The 15751-nt window shown below is 40.0% G+C and overlaps 1 protein-coding gene across 1 annotated transcript in view; it reads right to left on the bottom strand.

The window, feature by feature from the left end:
• Window positions 1-528, bottom strand: part of DDX4 (DEAD-box helicase 4) — an 88101-nt gene extending 87573 nt beyond the window's left edge. Inside the window, exon 1 of the mRNA XM_047854412.1 lies at window positions 450-528. The gene's annotated coding sequence lies outside the window, so the exon portion shown is untranslated. The remainder of the gene's footprint in view (window positions 1-449) is intronic.
• Window positions 529-15751: the final 15223 nt, after the last annotated feature.

The following is a 15751-nucleotide window of genomic DNA, read 5'->3' as shown; positions in this document are numbered from 1 at the left end:
CTCTCTTTGCACACCTCCCTTCAAAAGTAAAGATGTTTGGTTTGTAGGTTTTGATAGTTTACTGGGAGAGAGGGAGCCAGGGCCAAGGCCTTCAAGCTTGGCGGGGTAGGGGTCATGAGTTAGGTGGCCCAAATCCTTTCAACAATGGACAACTAGTTACTCTAAGGGGCATTTGTACACAAATGATACTACAGCCACTCTTGTTCGGATAAAACGCCACACACAAGCTGGGCAAAGATGCTTCTTTAACTCCTCTACAGGCCTCTTCGCCCTACAGGCGTCAGCCGAGCTTTAAGACCTACACTGGCAAGTAAAGAAAAAGCCCCAAAGGACGGCTCCAACGCCCACCTGCCCCATCCGTTCTTCATCTAGCCTAAACTCCCACTACCGGGAAACCCACAGGGGCCAGCAGAGACCCGCGCCAGGAAGAAAGTCGCCAGGCCACTCACCTCTCCGCTGCTTGCTCTCCCGGGGTCCACTCAGGCGGCGACGCCGCTTAAACGGCTGCACGTGCAGGACGCTGCTGACTGCGTCAGGTGCGCAGCTTCAACAACAAATGGCACCAGGCGACGAGTGCCTCCAGCCAATCAGCGCTCAGACCACCGGCGTTGCCCCGCCCCATCTCCAGCCGTGCGTTCCCTATTTGCTCGCATTTGAGGTCGCTAAAGCCAGACCCGCTCTCTTCTTCACACAGTGGCCCGTTAGGCCTGGGGGTATAAGGCTGGCCGTGAGCCACTTGTCTCTAGATTCTTGGGGTGGGGGTGGTCCTCAATGTGGAGATGCCCTAGATTTTCTCTGTACAAGCCAAAGATGCACAGCCCCTTTTTATAATACCAAATATGTCCACCCCCCTTTTTATAATACCAAAAATAAAAGGGAAGATGAGTAATGCCCTGCCTCCAACCTCTTTGACTTGATCTTCCTGTTTTCTTGCTGTAGTCCCTGGCCGTTGGTCCCTCGGTTCTTTATTTCTGAGGTGCTTGCTTCACAACTGGGGATTCCTACTGCCTCAGCATGTGGCTAAGGACTGTGGAGCTGGCACGTTTCCGTTTCCTCCCCATGACAGCTAGGATGAGGCTCTGTCCTGCCTCATCCAGGATGCTGTAAAAAAAAAAAAAAAAAAGTTACCCTTTCCTATAGAGTTGAAGGTGCTTCTCTTCAGGAGAGAGATATGCCCTCTGATGCAGAAAGAAGGAAATTGTGCTGGATAGGTTCATTCATCAAGGCTTGGATTTGTGGCCCACCAATTCATATCCCTAGGGGTACTAGCCAAACCTAAGAGTGACCAAGGATCATTCCCATGCTTAATGCTCTGACCAATCAGATATTCTTGTTTTGCCTCAACAAAAAGTAAAGGAAATTTCTCAATATTTTCCCTTCAACCAAAAAGTGTAACAACCAACTGCTTTAGAAGTGTTGTTTCCATTTTTTATTTTCGTGATAGTCTGACACCTGGGCATAGAGGATTAGGCACTTTGCGGGTTGAACTTCTTTCATCTTTAGAACCACCATTATTGTTTCTGTGTCTTCATCAAGAATATGTCATTATTTATCTAGTTAGCACTATTTTCAACGTGAATTTTTTTTTAATTTTTTTTCAACGTTTATTCATTTTTGGGACAGAGAGAAACAGAGCATGAACGGGGGAGGGGCAGAGAAAGAGGGAGACACAGAATCAGAAAAAGGCTCCAGGCTTTGAGCCATCAGCCCAGAGCCTGACGCGGGGCTCGAGCTCACGGACCGCGAGATCGTGACCTGGCTGAAGGCGGACGCTTAACCAACTGCGCCACCCAGGCGCCCCCAACGTGAATTGTTTTTAAAAGATTATTGTTAACAAAGATCAGGGGCACCTGGGTGGCTCAGTCAGTTAAGCATCCGGCTTCAGCCTAGGTCATGATCTCATGGTTTCTGGGTTTGAGACTCATATCAGGCTCTGTGCTGACAGCTCAGAGCCTGGAGCCTGCTTCAAAACACAAAGCACAAAGATCAAGCCAGAATATATTTTAACTGTCATTTTTAATAATCTCTATTTTTTAATGTTTATTTATTTATTTTGAGAGGCGGAGGGCAGAGAGAGAAGGAGAAAGAAAATCCCAAGCAAGCTCCACACTCAGCATGGAGCCTGACTCAGTGCTTGATCTCACAACCACAAGATCATGACCTGAGCAGAAACCAAGAGTCAGACACTTAAACAACTGAGCCACTCAGGCACCCCAACAATTTCTAATTTTAAACTAGATTTTCACACCATGCCCTTTAAGAGGCAAGTACCTTAAATTGCTGCACGTGTATGGGAGAGCCACCAATATTCCTGGCATTCTGAATCTGTAAACAGGGGTCCTTGAGGTATTTTAACTCACTTTGAATTGAATGTTATTCTTTCAAAACTTTTTGTGTCATGGGAAAATATTAAGTGAAAAGAGTAAGGTATTAAATTGTGTAGATGAACAATAACCAAGTAGATTCTGTTTTACATATAGAAAACTTGGACATATTTTCTAAAATAATTTTTTTCAGAACAGAGTTAAAGAAAATAACTTTTTAAAATTTGTATGTTGTTGGGGCGCCTGGGTGGCGCAGTCGGTTGGGCGTCCGACTTCAGCCAGGTCACGATCTTGCGGTCCATGGGTTCGAGCCCTGCGTCGGGCTCTGGGCTGATGGCTCAGAGCCTGGAGCCTGTTTCCGATTCTGTGTCTCCCTCTCTCTCTGCCCCTCCCCCATTCATGCTCTGTCTCTCTCTGTCCCAAAAATAAATAAACGTTGAAAAAAAAAAATTTTTTTTTAATTTGTATGTTGTTGACACACACTGTTACATTAGTTTCAGATGTACAGCATAGTGATTCAACAAGTTTATACATTACACTATGTTCACCACATAGCTATTCTCTGTCACCATAGGTCCCTATTACTATATCATTGACTATATTCCTTATCCTGTGCCTTTAATTCCTGTGACTTATTCATTCCATAGCTAGAAACCTGTTATAGCCCATTCCCTTTTACCCCTTTGGCTCATCTCCCTAACCCCTTCCTTTATGGCAACCATGAGTTTGTTCTCTGTGTTTATAGATCTGATATTGCTTTTTTTTTCTTTTTAGAGTCTACATAGGACTGAAATCAAATGTAGATGACATGTACATGATACATAAAGACCAATACGATATTTGTCTTTCTCAATCTGACTTATTTCACTTACCATAATACTATCTAGGTCTATCCATGTTGGGTCAGATGCCACAATCTCATCCTTTTTCGTAGCTAGGTAATATTCCATTGTGCATCTATACCATATCTTTCTTATCCATTTGTCTATCATTGGACACTTAGGTTGTTTCCATATCTTGGCTACTTTAATAATGCTGCAATAAACAGAGAGGTGCATACATCTTTATGAATTAGTGTTTTCATTTTCTCTGGGTTAAAGAAAACACTTAGTCAACAATCACTACCATTCAGTCCTAGAACAGATTGTTATTGCTTTCAGGTATTGCAATGAAACACTTCTATATGAAACATTCTATATAATTTTTGAGAGCTAGCTTTGGTTAAGAAAAAGTAAATTATAATGCAAACTAAAGTTTAATATTAAGGAAAGAAAAAATAAGCAATGGATGAAAATAATATAATTCAAAAACTGAACAGAAACAGTGAAAAAAAGACAAACACAATTAAGTAAATACTTGCTCTGTGATGTGTGCGCCAAGAAAGTAAAGCCAGTATGGGTATCTCCCATGTTTTGAAAGCTCACGTTCTGCCACTTCGCTTTTATAAAAGACTTACATTAGGGCCTTTTTTCACTAACAGAAAAATCCAAGGAGGATTTCTGCTTTTACAAAAAGGCAAAAGCAAAAATAGCATTCAGTGTTTTTCTGCAGTGATGCCTTATAGAAGTAGCATGACCTGGAGCAGCGAGTGACACTAAGCTCCTTCCCCAAGAACTAAGCATGTCAGCATCAAGCCACTATAGCTTTGAAGTGTGTCTATGAGCATCTCAATTTGTTTTGGTATCTGTTAGCAAGATGTGTCCTCAAGTATCAGAAAAGTCTAAGAGAGGTCATATATTTGGTCTGAGTCTCAAAAACTTTTTCATATAAATTAATGGTAATTGTTTCTTCATTTAACACCATTGTGACTTATGAAAGGTTTCATAAGAACACTGCACTTTCAAATAGTGGAGGAGACCTGTATGTTTTATATTCAGGTTCTCTCTGACAAATCTTAAATTAGTGATGGTAATAAATGGCAACATAGGGAAAATGCAGGAATTCATTTAGTGATTAAATAGGCTTTAACTGAATACCTAGTGTGTGCCAGGTATTATGCTAAGTGCTACAAATAAAATTAGCCAATTTCTCAAGAAGTCTAGGGAAGAGAATGGCATGGCTAATGGAATATAAAACCTTAAGATTTGTGGGAGTGCCTGTGTAGCTCAGTTGATTGGGCATCCAACTCTTAATCTCAGCTCAGGTCTTGATCTCAGAATCATGAGTTCAAGCCCTGCTTTGGACTTAAAAAAATCTAAAATCTTAAGATTTCTGTCATAGAAGATTCACTGTAAAGTTCATATAGAGTTTATCCAAATTCTGTACATCCCATATAACAAGGTAGGATGAGTTTCCTCAAAACTGTTTCATAGTTTAGAATCAAAGTTTGCAGTTAAGATCCTTTACACTTCAGAAAGAGGCATTACATTTTCCAAAGTAATGTAGATAAAGAGAATTGATATTTTAGACTTTTTATGTTTTCAATATTATCTCCACATTACTCAAATAATGATTTTTCAATTGATGTAAACTGTGCCTAATATCATGTCAAGACTGTTAAATTTTTCTTTTAATCTTCCAGTAGGCTAAAAATTGGTCACCTCAAATGGGGGAGAATAGATGTTCATTCATAGGTACTAAGAATACTTGAGAATCTCTTACTATGCACATAACCGTAAAAAAGATTTTTTTTAATGAATGTTATGGTTGGAGCTCTGTAAATCAACACAAAATAGATGGGGGGGGGGGGGAGGTTTATAGTGTCTCCAAGATACTACGGTGCTAGTAACACATCTAAGGAAAAAAGTCACCAAAGAGGGGTTTTCAGCATACCCCAGCAGAGTTCAAAGACATGAAAATGTCTATTTTTCTCTGTCAAAAATCTCTATGATTAAGGGACTATTTACCAATGTGTGGTACACATACCACTGATTTTAGGCAATTCATAGACAATTTTCATTTTAAAGTAATATTTATTTTAATATTTTAGATAACTAAGAATCATAACAAACCCAGGATTTCAGAACTATAATTGCTTAGAATGACACTAAATAGTTAAGTTCAAAAAAGTTTATTCAATTAAAGAAAAAGTAAATATAAATGGTATGCAGGAACAGCAAAAATCATGAAGGTGGTATTCAAAGGACTGAAGTTTGGGAAACATTGGTGCAAATGGGAAAGACTTTGGATATGGGGACTGGTAACTAGACAGATTTTCTCTATTGTGAGGTAAATATATTTCATCTTAACCTGTTCTGATTCTATGCTCACTTAGCAACTTCCTAAATAATAGTTCAACTTCCGCAAGTATTTCAATACTAAGAAAGGAGGTGCAGTGGATAAGACATATAAGCCTTAATTGCTCCCCATTATGAATGAATACATTTTGAGATTCTGGTTTAGAAACCAGTCTTATTTAAATAGCATTCCTGAAAGTTCCTGACTGCAATCAACCAGACCTCCTAGATGACATACCAGTAGTCCCTAAGTAGTTTTACAAGTGTATTTAATGAGAGCTAAAAGTGAGTGAATAATACAAGCCAAATACTGTGTACCTTGTGCAATCCTTCCTAAGACAAAGGGGTCTTCTTGGCCCTTCACTGCAAAACAGTGTTTCACCAGTGAATAATGGAAGTTGGTAAACAGTTACGAGGAAAGCATAGTATTACCAAAGTCTAGCCCTTTCCATTCCCACTAGATGTTAGCTGTACTTAACAAAGAAAGTTGGCTTTTCTGTATCCCAAATGGCAAAGGAAACACAATTTGTGAATGTCATCACTGTAAATCTTCCTCGATATAAAAGAGAGAAGTATTTCACCTCAAGAGAAGTAGTGACAACTTGTGAGATGAGCACTGAGTGTTGTACAGAAGCTAATTTGACAATAAATTATATTTTAAAAAAAGAGAGAGAAGTAGTGACCAGGTCCAATCAATGAAACTCGATCAGGGATAAATCTCTTTCTACCTACCCCTACTAAGACTAAAGACTTTGAGCTTTCAAGCAGGGAGGAAGAAATTAACAGCAGTTGACTATGAAGTCACTATTGATAATTTCTACTTGTCCATTTAATAACTATGTGAACTTGGGCAAGTTATTTAATCACTCTGTCTGTAAAATGGGGCTAACCAGCTATAGTTGAGATGATTAGGCCCTACACAAAGGCCCCAAGCCAAGAGGCAAGAAGGAGCTGACCTCAGCCTACATACTAGTTACCACGCCATGCACTGCAGAGCTGCATACATCCACATAAGGTACAATTTTCTAATTCCTTCTATTTACATATTTGTAATGGTTTCTGTTGTCCTACTTGGTCACTGACTTACAAAAAGATTTTACTGAAAATATTTTTCCCTGAAATCTATGTTTTAGAATTGTGAATCTTTTATATGATGCCTAATGAAAAGACTTTATTAATTCAGGACCTACAGTAATTGTCTGTACTTGATTTTTCTACTTCCCCGCCTTTCATTCCTGAACCCATTGGATTCTGGCTTTTACCCCATTGCTTTACCAATATTGCCAAGGTCAATAGCAACACTGACCTCCTTGTTTCTAAAACTGACTGACAGTTTTCAATTCTTAACTTAACAGGTCTTTTATTAGTCTTTGATACTGTTGACTACTTCTTTACAAAAATTTTCTTAATATAACTGGATAACCATATAGAAAGATATAAAATTGGATCTGTTCTTCATACGATATAACAGGATAAGAAATTCAAATGTAAAAACAATAAAGCCAGAGTTGGCTAACCTGGCTGAGAAGTAGGGGAAATCCATACTTCCCACATCTCTCAAACAAAGAAATGCAGAAGCCAAAGGACTTTGAACACCAGAGCCTGGGAGGAAAACAAACTGAATCTACTAGGAAGAAAATGGGAAAGCTGGGAAAAAGATAGGTGGGTAACTGCAAACTGGGGGAGATAAAAAAAAAAAAGGTCACATGGGCACGGAGGGGAGTGACCCCCTTCTGTGGAGAGACAAAGGGAAGAGAAAGGGCAGCCAGGGAAGTGTAGGACCATAGCTGGACAGGAGAAAGACCTCAGACTGAGACTGAGAGGGATCCAATCTCTAACTGCAGGGCTTTCTTTGGACTGGAGCTGGCTCCCTTTTCACGCACATGGGGAGGAGGGGAGCCAGCCCTGGGTGGGGTGGTAGGTCAGGGGCTCAGTCCGTAGTTGGAGAAAGTGGTTCCTTCCCTGGAGGGCTGCACATTAGTACAGAACCTGCCTGCGTCTGCCACCCCAGGGCGCAGTGGCTGGGCTAAGGGCGCAGTCTGCAGGAGGAAAAGGCAGCTGTCTCCCTGGAGTGCTATGGGAAAAGTCAAAGCCTGCCTGTGTCTGCCACCCCGGGACTCAATGCAAGGGCGGTGGCTCTCAGTATGCAGTAGGAGACCTGCAGCAAACAGACTGGTGTCCTCCCTGAAGTGCGGCAGCACAGACAAGACCAGTCCAGACCACATATCACCACACTGAGAGGCACTTCCCCAGTGCCAGAGCACAGGGAGCAGGACTTTGAATCCTAGCCAAGCGCAGGTCAGGGAAGTTGGTGGAGAGAGAAGGACCGCCCTGTCTGCTTCCGCAGCATAGTGAGTACACTCAAACTGAGTCCACTGGTCCAGGTCCCTGGAGAAGAGACTAGGGGATCACCATTCCCCCCCACCACCACCATCACCAAGGCTGGGCCTCAGGGATCACACCCTGAGGCCCATAGAGGAGGTGTGTCCGGATTATGCCAAACCACGCCCGTTTGCACTGGGTAACTGTGTATCCACTGGAGCAGCACAGACCCTGCGGACAGCTACTCCCGACATGCTATGCAGCATTGCCTAGATTAACTCTAGGTCAATTCTGGATATATAGATATATTCTCCCTGCCCCCCATTTCTCCTCCTTATCTCTTCCCTCCCCTAGGCTGGTTATACCTCCTTCTTTATAATCCTTTCTCTCTCTCTCTGGAATAATCAACCCATGTGGTTTCTCTGTCTGGGTAACTTTATCTTCATTCCATTTTCCCCACCTCTGTCTTTATTTTTCTTTCTCTCTCTCTGGATTAAGGCTTTTAGTCTCTCTGCCTAATCAATGTTTATTTTTTCTCTCTTTGTATGTGCTCTTCCATCAGCACCGCCTCCACCCTCTTCTTTACTTGTAGTCGGTGTTTATGGGTTTTTTGTTTTTAGTCTTTAGTTTTCTGTTTTTGTTTATTTGTTTGTGTTATTTGTTTGTGTGTTTGTGTGTTTTTGTCTGTTTGTCTATAGGTTTTCCTTTACAGGGCTACTCCAAGGAACAAATCAAAGCACACCTGGTGGAGGGTCCAAAATATTACTACGAGTAGGGTAATAAACTAACCAAAGTCACAACAACAGAGAGCAAGTAACCATCTCCAAAAAAACACCTCCTGAAGGGCCAGGCCCTGGACAGTGTATGACCCTCCTCTAATATAGCAGTGCTTGCAGGTGCAGAGCACACAACAAGCTTTTAAAATGCACAAGGGACAGAAAACTAGCCAAAATGATGAAACGGAAGAATTCTCCTCAAAAGAAATTCCAGGAAGTAGCGACAGCTAATGAATTGATCAAAACTGATTTAAGCAATATAATGGAACAATAATTTAGAATAATAGTCATAAAATTAATCACTGGGCTTGAAAAAAGCAAAAAGGACAGCAGAGAATCTATTGCTACAGAGATCAAGGGACTAAAAAATAGTGATGTGAATTAAAAAATGCTATAAATGAGGTGCAAAATAAAATGAAGGCAGCCACAGCACGGATTGAAGAGGCAGAGGAGACAATAGGTGAATTAGAAGATAAAATTATGGAAAAAGAGGAAGCTGAGAAAAAGAGAAATAAAAAAAATCCAGGAGTACAAGGGGAGAATTAGAGAACTAAGTGATGCAATCAAACAGAACAATATCCGTACCATAGGAATTCCAGAAGAAGAAGAGACAGAGAAAGGGGCTGAAGATGTACTTGACCAAATCATAGCTGAGAACTTCCCTGATCTGGGGAAGGAAACAGGCATTGACATCCAAGAGGCACAGAGAACTCCCTTTAGACGTAACTTGAATAGATCTTCTGCACCACATATCACAGTGAACCCAGCAAAATACAAGAATAAAGAAAGAATTCTGAAAACAGCTAGGGATAAATGGGCCTTGACATACAAAGGTAGACTCATAAGGGTAGTAGCAGACCTATCTACTGAAACTTGGCAAGCCAGGAAGGAATGGCAGGATTCTTCAATGTGATGAACAGAAAAAATATGCAGCTGAGAATCTTTTACCTAGCAAGTCTGTCATTCAGAATAGAAGGATAGATAAAGGTTTTCCGAAACAAACGAAAACTGAAGGAATTCATCATCACTAAACCAGTCCTACAAGAGATCCTAAGGGGGATTCTGTGAGTGAAATGTTGCAAGGACCACAAAGTACCAGAGACACCACTACAAGAATGAAACCTACAGACATCACCATGATTCTAAACCCATATCTTTCAATAATAACACTGAATGTAAATGGACTAAATGCTCCAACCAAAAGACATAAGGTATCAGAATTGATAAAAACAAAAACAAGACCCATCTATTTGCTGTCTACAAGAGACTCATTTTAGACCTGAGGGCAACTTCAGATTGAAAGTGAGGGGATGGAGAACTATCTATCATGCTACTAGAAGTCAGAAGAAAGCTGGAGTAACCATACTTAGACAAAGTAGACTTTAAATTAAAGGCTGTAACAAGAGATGAAGAAGGGCATTATATAATAATTACAGGGTCAATCCATCAGGATGAGCTAACAATTATAAATGTTTATGCACCAAATTCGAAGCCCCAAAATATATGAAACATTTAGTCGCAAACATAAGCAATCTTATTGATAAGAATGTGGTAATTGCAAGAGACTTTAATATTCCACTTACAACAATGGATAGATCATCTAGACACAGGATCAATAAAGAAACAAGGGGCCTGAATGATATATTGCATCAGATGGACTTGACAGATATATTTAGAACTCTGCATCCCAAAGTGACAGAATATACTTTGTTCTCAAGTGCATATGGAACATTCTCCAAGATAGATCACATACTGGGTCACAAAACAGTCCTTAACAAGTATAAAAGAATTGAGATCATACCATGCACACTTTCAGACCACAATGCTATGAAACTTTAAATCAGCCAGAAAAAATGTCTGGAAAACCTCCAAAAGCATGGAGGTTAAAGAACACCCTACTAAAGAATGAATGGATCAACCAGGCAATTCGAGAAGACATTTAAAAATCTATGGAAACAAATTAAAATGAAAATACAACAATCCAAATGCTTTGGGGTGCAGCAAAGGCAGTCCTGAGAGGAAAATACATTGCAACCCAGGCCTATCTCAAGAAACAAGAAAAATCCCAAATACAGAATCTAATAGCACACCTGAAGGAAATAGAAGCAGCATAGCAAAGATACTCCAAACCCAGCAGAAGAAGAGAAATAATAAAGATCAGAGCAGAAATAAACAATATAGAATCTAAAAAAACTGTAGAGGAGATCAACGAAACCAAGAGTTGGTTTTTTGAAAAAATAAACAAAAGTGATAAACTGCTAGCAAGGCTTCTCAAAAAGAAAAGGGAGAGGACCCAAATAGATAAAATCATGAATGAAAATGGAATTATTACAACCAATCCCTCAGAGATACAAGCAATTATCAGGGAATACTATGAAAAATTATATGCCAACAAACTGGACAACCTGGAAGAAATGGATAAATTCCTAAGCACCCACACACTTCCAAAACTCAAACAGGAAGAAATTGAAAACTTGAACAGACCCATAACCAGTGAACAAATTGAATCAGTTATCAAAAATCTCCCAAGAAATAAGAGTCCAGGACCAGATGGCTTCCCTGGGGAATTCTACCAGATATTTAAAGCAGAGATAATACCTATCCTTCTCAAGCTGTTCCAAAAATAGAAAGGGAAGGAAAATTTCCAGACTCATTCTATGAAACCAGAATTAGTTTGATTCCCAAACCAGACAGAGACCCAGCAAAAAAAAGAGAACTATAGGCCAATATCCCTAATGAATATGGATGCAAAAATACTCAACAAGATACTAGCAAATCGAATTCAACAGCATATAAAAAGAATTATTCACCATGATCAAGTGGGATTCATTCCTAGGTTGCAGGGCTAGTTCAATATTCACAAATCAATGTGATATATCACATTAATAAAAGAAAAGATAAGAACTATAGGATCCTGTCAATCGATGCATAAATAGTTTTTGACAAAATTCAGCATCCTTTCTTAATAAAAACCCTCAAGAAAGTCGGGATAGAAGGAACATACTTAAACATCACAAAAGCCATTTATGAAAATCCCACAGCTAATATCATCCTCAATGGGGGAAAACTGAGAGTTTTCCCCCCTGAGATCAGGAACACAAAAGGGATGCCCACTGTCACCGCTGTTGTTTAACATAGTGTTGGAAGTGTTAGCATCAGCAATCAGACAACAAAAGGAAATCAAGGGCATCAAAATTGGCAAAGATGAAGTCAAGCTTTCACTTTTTGCAGATGACATGATACTATACATGGAAAACCCAATAGACTACACCAGAAGTCTGCTAAAATTGATACATGAATTCAGCAAAGTCGCAGGATACAAAATTAATGTACAGAAATCAGCTGCATTCTTATACACTGAGGCAACAGAAAGACAAATAAAGAAATTATCCCATTCCCAATTGCATCAAGAATCATAAAATACCTAGGAATAAACCTAACGAAAGATGTAAAAGATCTGTATGCTGAAAACTATAGAAAGCTTATGAAGGAGATTGAAGAAGATACAAAGAAATGGAAAAACATTCCGTGCTCATGGATTGGAAGAATAAATATTGTTAAAATGTCAATACTACCCAAAGCAATCTACACATTCAACGTAATCCCAATCAAAATAGCACCAGCATCCATCTCAAAGATAGAACAAGCAATCCTAAAATTCATATGGAACCATAAAAGACCCCGAATAGCCAAAGTAATTTTGAAGAAGAAGACCAAAGCAGGAGGCATCACAATCCCAGACTTTAGCCTCTACTACAAAGCTGTAATCATCAAGACACCATGGTATTGGCACAAAAACAGACACATAGACCAATGGAATAGAATACAGACCCCATAACTGGACCCACAAATGTATGGCCAACTAACCTTTGACAAAGCAGGAAAAAAGACAGTCTCTTTAACAAATGGTGTTGGGAGAACTGGACAGCAACATGCAGAAGGTTGAAACTAGACCACTTTCTTATACCATTCACAAAAATAAACTCAAAATGGATAAAGGACCTGAATGTGAGACAGGAAACCATCAAAACCTTAGAGGAGAAAGCAGGAAGAGACCTCTCTGACCTCAGCCATAGCAATCTCTTACTCGACACATCCCCAAAGGCAAGGGAATTAAAAGCAAAAGTGAATTACTGGGACCTTATGAAGATAAAAAGCTTCTGCACAGCAAAGGAAACAACCAACAAAACTAAAAGGCAACCAACGGAATGGGAAAAGATATTTGCAAATGACATATCGGACAAAGGGCTAGTATCCAAAATCTATAAAGAGCTCACCAAACTCCATACCCAAAAAACAAATAACCCAGTGAAGAAATGGGCAGAAAACATGAATAGACACTTCTCTCAAGAAGACATCCAGATGGCCAACATGCACATGAAAAGATGCTCAACATCGCTCCTCATCAAGGAAATACAAATCAAAACCACACTCAGATATCACCTCACGCCAGTCAGAGTGGCCAAAATGAACAAATCAGGAGACTATAGATGCTGGAGAGGATGTGGAGAAATGGGAACCCTCTTGCACTGTTGGTGGGAATGCAAACTGGTGCAGCCTCTCTGGAAAGCAGTGTGGAGGTTCCTCAAAAAATTAAAAATAGACGTACCCTATGACCCAGCAATAGCACTGCTAGGAATTTACCCAAGGGATACAGGAGTGCTGATGCATAGGGACACTTGTACCCCAATGTTTATAGCAGCACTCTCAACAATAGCCAAATTATGGAAAGAGCCTAAATGTGCATCAATTGACGAATGGATAAATAAATTGTGGTTTATATATACAATGGAGTACTACGTGGCAATGAGAAGGAATGAAATATGGCCTTTTGTAGCAACATGGATGGAACTGGAGAGTATGATGCTAAGTGAAATAAGTCAGGAAGAGAAAGACAGATACCGTATGTTTTCACCCATATGTGGATCCTGAGAAAACTCAACAGAAGACCAGGGGGGAAGGGAAGGGGGATAAAAAAAGTTACAGAGAGGGAAGAAGGCAAACCATAAGAGACTCTGAAAAACAGAACAAACTGAGGGTTGATGGGGGTGGGGAAGAGGGGAAAGTGGCTGATGGGCATTGAGGAGGGCACCTGCTGGGATGAGTACTGACTGTTGTATGGAAACCAATTTGACAATAAATTACATATAAAAAAATTAAAAAACAAACAATAAACCATGCAAATACTAGAAGAAAACACTAGTGAATTCCTCTATACTTGGAAAAACATTCTACCTATCCAGAAGCAATCAAAATCCAGAAGCAATAATTTTATATAGTGTGACTACATAAAGATGAAAAAATAATAAAACTTAAAAAATTTTTTTTTTCTTTTGTGGCACCTGGGTGGCTCAGTTGGTTGAGCACCTGACTCTTGGTTTAGGCTCAGGTCATGATCTCACAGCTCGTGAGTTCAAACCTCGCGTAAGGCTCTGTGCTGACAGTGCAGACCCTCCTTGGGAGTGTGTCTCTCTCTCTCTCTCTCTCTCTCTCTCTCTCTCTCTGTCTCTCTCTCTCTCTTCCTCTCTCTGTCCCTCCATGCACATGCTCTCTCAAAAATAAATATACATTTAAAAAATCCTTAAAATTCTTTTATTTTTTTAATGTTTATTTATTTATTTTGAGAGAGAGAGAGAGAGAGAGAAAGTGCAGGAGGGGGTAGAGAGAGAGAGGAGAGAGAGGATCCTAAGCAGGATCCACACTGTCAGTGCAGAGCCCAATGCAAGGTCAGATCCCAAGAACATGAGAAAAGACCCAAGCCCAAATCAAGCGCTGGATGCTCAACCAAGTGAGCCACCCAGGCATCCCAAAAATAAAACTTCTCATGACAAAAAATAAATAGCAAAGGCAAAAGACAAATGACAAACTGGGAAAAATTATTTTTAACATAATCCAAAAAAGGATTAATATCTATAATACAGAGAAATACTCAATTTCTTTTAAGAGTGATGCAAATTAAAACTACACTAAAATACAATTTTTCACAAATTAAAATGGCAAATATTTGATAATGTATTCTACTAGAGAGGCGGCAAGGTAACAGTCACATTCATATTTCTGTTGGTGATGCACTACCCTCTAGTCCTGAGGGAAGGGGATTTGACAATATCTAGTAAAATTACGTGTGCACTTGCCCTTCGATTCCCTACTCCTATTTCTGGAATTTATCTCAAATATACACTGTCAGTAAATATAAAAGCGTATGTACACAAAGTTATTAATTGCAGAACTAAAAGCTAAAGACTGGAAAACTCAAAAGTCCCTCATTGGCAGACTGTAACATCCACGCATGCAGGGTGGAATAATTTTCCCTTCTTCCCTTCTAGGTTCTTTGGCTGGTCTAATAATTAAGTTGACATAAGAATGATTAACAAGGGGAAAACCAAGTTAAGTCATATGTACAGGAGCCTTACAAAAATATGAGATTCAAAGAAATGACCAAAGCAGGAGGCTTTTTATTACCTTTTAGACAAGCAATAAATCCGTGAAGAATTGACAAAACAGGGGGGCCTGGGTGGCTCAGTCGGTTAAGCATCCAACTTGGGCTCAGGTCATCATCACTCAGTTTGTGGGTTCGAACCCTGTGTCAGTTTCTGTGGACACCTCAGAGCCCAGAGCCTGCTTTAGATTCTGTCTCTCCCTCTTTCTCTGCCCTTCTCCTGCTCACACTCTGTCTCTCTCTCTCTCAAAATTAATGTTAATTATTTTTTTAATGTTTATTTATTTTTGAGAGACAGAGCAGGGGAGGGGCAGAGAGAGAGGGAGAGACAGAATCCGAAGCAGGTCCAGGTCCCAAGCTGTCAGCACAGAACCTGACAAAGGGATCAAACTTACAAACCAACTGTGAGATCATGACCTGAGCTGAAGTCGGCCACTCAATGGACTGAGCCACCCAGGCACTCCCCAAAAAAATGTTTTTTAAAGAACTGACAAGAAAAAAAGGTTTGGACTTAGGGTAATAAATTGATGAAGAAATGACAAGTTTTGTTTATACAGCCTTCTCGACTCCACATTCCATATCTCTGGCGATAAGGATGCCTTTCACCTTCCTGGTATGAACGTGGGGGGAAGGGGAAGGGTGGTTAACCTTTCACATGCTTTTGATGACACAAAGGAGGCTCAGAGAGTCATTCCTGCATAGCTGTTTCTAAAG

This window comes from Prionailurus viverrinus, chromosome A1, assembly GCF_022837055.1.
Source record: "Prionailurus viverrinus isolate Anna chromosome A1, UM_Priviv_1.0, whole genome shotgun sequence".
NCBI classification, from domain to species: Eukaryota; Metazoa; Chordata; class Mammalia; order Carnivora; family Felidae; genus Prionailurus; species Prionailurus viverrinus.
The sequence above is the reverse complement of the archived record's forward strand: the minus strand, read 5'-3'. Positions and strand labels throughout refer to the sequence as shown.